Source organism: Hipposideros armiger, unplaced genomic scaffold (assembly GCF_001890085.2).
Source record: "Hipposideros armiger isolate ML-2016 unplaced genomic scaffold, ASM189008v1 scaffold_128, whole genome shotgun sequence".
Taxonomy (NCBI): Eukaryota; Metazoa; Chordata; class Mammalia; order Chiroptera; family Hipposideridae; genus Hipposideros; species Hipposideros armiger.
The window spans coordinates 1640817-1646345 of record NW_017731478.1 but is presented as its reverse complement, the minus strand read 5'-3'; the positions used below and the strand labels follow the sequence as shown (position 1 = coordinate 1646345).

The following is a 5529-nucleotide window of genomic DNA, read 5'->3' as shown; positions in this document are numbered from 1 at the left end:
CCACCCCGCTCCCCAGCGCCCCTCTCCGCCCCGCCTCCCTCCTAGGTGAAAGAAGATGATTTCCCCCCCCCATCTTGACCGCCCCCTGCCTTCGCCGCCAAGCACGGACTCCACCGGCTCCCGCCGACCCGGTACCAGTGGTTGGATCCGAGGGAATTCCGGAACCCACACGGTCCATTACCGCGGCTCCGGGGTGGGCGAGGGGTGAGGGGGCCGGGTTTCCGAGAAGGGGGAGGGGGAAAGCGAAGGCCGCTGAGGAGAGTCACGTGTCTACTGCTTCCGCCGGCGTTCGGAAGACCTCGCGAGAATTCCGTTCCTCCTCCCTTTCTACACTGTTGCCTGTCGGGAAGAAGGTCGGAGCTCTGGGTCCACCGGCAGGTCAGCGGGTGGGCTGGGCGCATGCGTCCCACACCTGCTTTCAAAGTCGGGCTAGGAGGGGCCCGAAGCTATTTTCAAAACCCTTTTGCTATGTGGTTTTGGTCCAGGAAGTTTACCGAGTGACTTCTCTGTCGCTTTGAAAAGCTTTGCATTTCCTATTCAATCCTAGAAAAAAAATGTTTGGCAGTTGATTGCTTGCTATGCTCGCTCAAAGCACTTTATTCAATACGAAACTGCAAGTAATTCGGCAGGTCCACTGCCGTTATCATACCTTAAGGAGGATGAGCACAAGTCAGCTCCACAGTTTTCCCGCACACACGCCCGGGTAACCTGAGCAAAACTATTGCTCTCAATTAATGATTACTGCAGAATAGGTCTCTCGCTACCGCCTCTCACTTAATAATAATTTATTATACGACCTGATACAGACTAAGCATATTAACTTCTTGGTAACCCTTTTGTAAAGTCATTCTGAGAATGCTGTTTGACTCTGTTGCTTAGGAAATAGGCACGCCTGGTTGATTCTTGCCCCCTACTGGCGGCGCATCGTTGGAACGCTCGGAGGTTTAAGTGTCAGCTTTTCAAAAGGAACTATGGGGAGAGGGGAGAGGGGAAAAAAAATAGACACCGCACGAATAATTATGAATCTTCCAACCTAGCGTTTATATACATAGGTATGTATTAGATATGCATATACATCTAAATAAACATTTTAGATTGCCGACTAATCACTTCGCTGATAACTTCCATTATTTCATGTTATCCTTACAAAAACTATAAAAATAAAAATAAGTCCTTAAGAACAAGGCCCTCGTCTGCCTTGTTAACTGCTATCCACTATGGTCTAGTGTAGGTGACAGTAAACAATTACGAATCTGTCACGTTATGAAAGGAGAAATAAATATGGAAGGATGCAGCCAAGAAACCTAAGACATTGTAGTTAATACATGAGTGCCTTCAGAGCTTGGTTGGAACAGTTCAGTTTCGAAGTGGCCCCCACACTCTAGTTGCAAACTAGGACTGGATGAGTACGATTCTGAAAGTGGAGGTATGATCTAGAAACGCCCACTCTTTGAGGTACTTTCCCAGCGTCCAAGCCAGATCCTTCCTGCCATTTCTGCATAAACCCTTTAGGGAAAAGATGGTGTTTCAGTGGATGTTTATAATATGACTGCACATATGCACACAAATGCTATGCACAAGGTTATCATTGCAGCGTTGTTTATAGAAGCAAAACATGGGAAATAACCTAAATGTCTTTTTGTTTTTAATTGGGGAATTGGGGGGATGGGAACAGTGCTGGGGAATTGGGGGAAGGGAAACAGACAAGTTGCTGTCGTTTTGTTCTTCAGTCTAGTTGTGGAGGACGTTGCTTCACTGGCCCAAGTTGGCACCATCATTGCGCTCTTCCCGNTCACGAGAAAAGTGGTAGACATCTTTAAATGTGCACAGAAAATAGCACTTAGCAAGTATTTTTGCCAGAACTAATAAAATTTTTTGTTATTCAATAGCGATAATAAGCATGTCTGATTTTTGACTCAGCTTCAACTTTGCTTTTATGCAGCCCAGATGTGATGACTGACATACAGTTTTTAAGAATTTGAAGGATAATGATCCACTTAGAATTTAGCTGACATAGTCCATCAACAAGTATTTATTAAGTGTCTACTGAGTGCTGGTTCAAGAACACGAAGAGAAAGGCTAGCATAAAGTTCGCTGCACAGAGTTTTCTTTACCTAAAAATGTTATCTGTATTTTTTTTTTTACTAGTTTCAGGTGTAATCTGTATTTTTAAGACACTTAATTCTCAAGGGAACAATTGCTCAGTGAAGTGCCCCTCCTCCACTCACTCTCATTGCAAAACCTATAGGAAGAATGGATTCACCGAGGAATGGTACAGATTACAAAGTTTCAAAAATGCCTTACAAAAGAAACACAGGAAAGAATCTGGGGGGAAATGAAAGAATTTTCTTGATTACTACATCAAGTTCATATAACTCGTCTTGAAATTTAGTATATGGTTGGATTTTTTCCTCTTTTAACCCTCAAGACAGCCCATGAGTGAATGCTACCCATTATCCCCTTATCACAGATGAGAAACTGAGGCTGAGAGAGGAAGTGTTAACAAGGTAACAACGAAGCCATATAATATGGAGCAAAATTACAAACCCAGGAGGTCTGACCCCACCATGTTCCTCCAAGATTCTGTACTCTTAACCCTATACCAGTTTTCAAACGGCTGGCCACAACACAGTAGGTTATCAAATCAATTTAGTGCACCACGACCAGTATTTTTAAATATTTCAGTACAGAATAGAAAATTAGTGCACAGGCATGTAAGAGGATAAACATTTCATGAAACGAGCTTTTCAGTTCTATGGTGTGTATATGTACTAGGTGAAACGTAAAACACATTTCTTTACTATGAGATGCACTAATAAGGCTTGAAAATCAATGCTGTGCTATACATTGCCTCCAAAAAATAAATAAGCACGTTAATTTGATGGGTTTTGTACCACATCTTATTTATAAAATAGTTTCTGCTCTTAAAGAGCCTATCTTTTCCATCTACAGAGAATTTCAGTGATATCCCAAGATGGTTAATACTTAGTAAATTTAACGACATCAAAGTGGATGTTAACATTAAAAAACAAAGAGCACTGCAAAAACTTTAGGATTACATCATTTTGATTATTAATTGGCTATTTAACGTGAAAGCAATTCCTCTCCCAAAGTAGCTTTAAATCAAATTTAGGCAGGAAAAGCATGGGAACCCACAGAGCCTCACAAAAAGTCAGGTTACAAGGTAGGACCAGACCTTAGATCTGAGTGTTCATGTCCTTCACAGGTTGCAGGTCTCAAATCAAAGCTCAACTTAGAGATTAAGAAATGCCAAACTGGGGGTGGCCGGTTAGCTCAGTTGGTTAGAGTACAGTGCTCATAACACCAAGGTTGCCGGTTCGATCCCCACATGGGCCACTGAGTTGCGCCCTCAACTAGACTGAAACAACTGCCAGACTTGGAGCTGATGGGTCCTGGAAAAAGAAACTGTTCCCCCATTAAAATAATAATAATAACAATAAAAGTAAAAAAACAAATACCAAAATGTATCTGTAGCTAGTCTTTGACTTAAATCATTTATAAAAGCATAGAAAAAAATCTCCATCCTGCCCATTTTTAAATAGTAATCTCAGCAAAACCATTAGAATATGCAAAATTGCCTGTCACATGCATTCAATGAATGAATGAATGAATGAACTGTATGCCACTAAGCTTCTTTGAACACTTACCCAGAAACTAAAGTAAAATACATTTAAAATTCTGAACAGAATTGTGGAATACAGTTAGATCAGGAGATAAAGCACAGAAGCCAAAGAAAATAGTAAAGACGTCTTCTCCGACAAGGTAAATTTTGAAAACTTCTTTAAACGTGAAAATAAAATGCTCCCTTGCTGGCAAAAGCAATGCCCAACTCAAGGCACCAATAAACAAATCCTGCATTTTATCCTAGGCATTCTGTAAAAAATATCTTTCATGCAATGGCGATGGTTTCTCCCACAGCTTACGAAAACCAGTTCTGATAACTGGGAAAAAATGAAGTCCCTCTGCACTGTTAGCTGGCTTAAGTGTCTGCGAATGTTAAGTCTACTTGCACTAGGGCAACTCGTTTTGACAGCGTCTGGACCCTCCTGAGACACTATGGAGAAGCCTCATTCCGTCTCTGACTCTTGACTGCCTGGAGAATCTGAAACATAAACTGCTAATTGGACATAAAACCGCTAATCATCAACTTCCAAAGGTCAAAGGGGACCCAGTTTTTAACCTTCCCTCATCAACACGTGTTCAGTACAAACTTCCGGGTGCGGTTACAATTGGCTGCGCAATTCAATGGATAAAAAAACGTTGCTTTATTGGACGCTCCCGTTTCCCGTCCGTTCTTTTCCCACGTTTCTCAACCAGCGACTCCCCAAAACAAAAGCCTCCCAACAAGCAAACGGAGCACGCACATGAAAAGAGCTGCTCTGCGAGAGGATCAAGTTAGTGGGTCCGCAAACATGAACCAAACAGAAACACAAAGCCGGGGTGGGAAGGGGAGGAGCTGGGCGGCAGGGTCAGGGAAGCGACAATCGCAAGGGCTCAGGAACATCCAGATCCCCTCAGCGGTTAAACCGACCCCAACCCGCGCCCGGGAAGCCACCAGCACGCAGTGCGTTGGGGAACTTGAAATGCTCCTTACGCCGAACACGCTCAAAGTAAGCAAACCCCGGCCCGCCCTTGCCCTGCACAGACACGGACGCTCAGGGTCTGGGAGACGGGCGAGATCGCCGGAGGCGAGGTGAACCTCAGCCCCGAGCGAGGCGTGAAGGTGGCCCCACGTGTCCGTCGCGCCTTCCCCGCAGCCCCGACAGCGAGGTGATCAGAAACTGCGGGTGCGGGGTCCAGGTCTGGGGCGACCCTGTCGCCTCCTGTACTCGCTCTAAGCCAACAGCAATCCCCCAACTGGAGGACTTTTGAAGGATTGTGGCGCTCACTTTCCTGCGCGTCCCGGACCTCGCAGCGCCGGGGTCGAGCGGGGAAAGTAACGGGGGGGGCGGAGGGGGGGGTGACCGAAGCGGAGCCGGCGTCCGCAGACCCTGCCTCCCCGCCCAAGGCGGGTGCCTCCTGCCGGGGACAGCGGAGCCCCCGGGGCCCGAAAGTCCCACGCGCGGCGACCGCAGGGCCCGGCGCTGACGGGCGGAGGAAGCGAGCACTCCGGGGCCAACGCCGGGACCATGCCCCCCGAGGGCCCCGGGTCGCGCAGATGAGGGGGCGGCCAGGGAGGCCCCAAACCGGGGTGAGGTGGCGGCCCCCCCAGCCCGGCCCCACACGGCCCCCTGAGGAGGGTGGGAGTGGGAGGCTGTCCGGGAGGGCGAGTGTGGAAGCAGAAGAGGGCTGAGGTTAAGACTTACTTTCCCCGCGGGATGCGACGCCGGAACAGCTTCTCCTGGGCGGCGAGAGCTTGAAGAACCAGAGGCGACCGGAGCGGAGGCGGCGGTGGCGGCGGCAGCAGCGGCGTCCGGCTCTGCCTACCTCCCCGCCGCCATCTTGACGCCCCTCCCCCCAGCCCCCCCCCGCCCTCACGAGAAAAGTGGTAGACATCTTTAAATGTGC

General features: G+C 47.6%; 1 protein-coding gene across 2 annotated transcripts in view; it reads right to left on the bottom strand.

The window, feature by feature from the left end:
• The window catches only part of SBNO1 (strawberry notch homolog 1), a 53329-nt gene extending 47844 nt beyond the window's left edge, over positions 1–5485 (bottom strand). For both annotated transcript variants that reach the window (XM_019648961.1, XM_019648962.1), the window contains exon 1: positions 5328–5485. The gene's annotated coding sequence lies outside the window, so the exon portion shown is untranslated. The remainder of the gene's footprint in view (positions 1–5327) is intronic.
• Between the last annotated feature and the right edge of the window lie 44 nt (positions 5486–5529).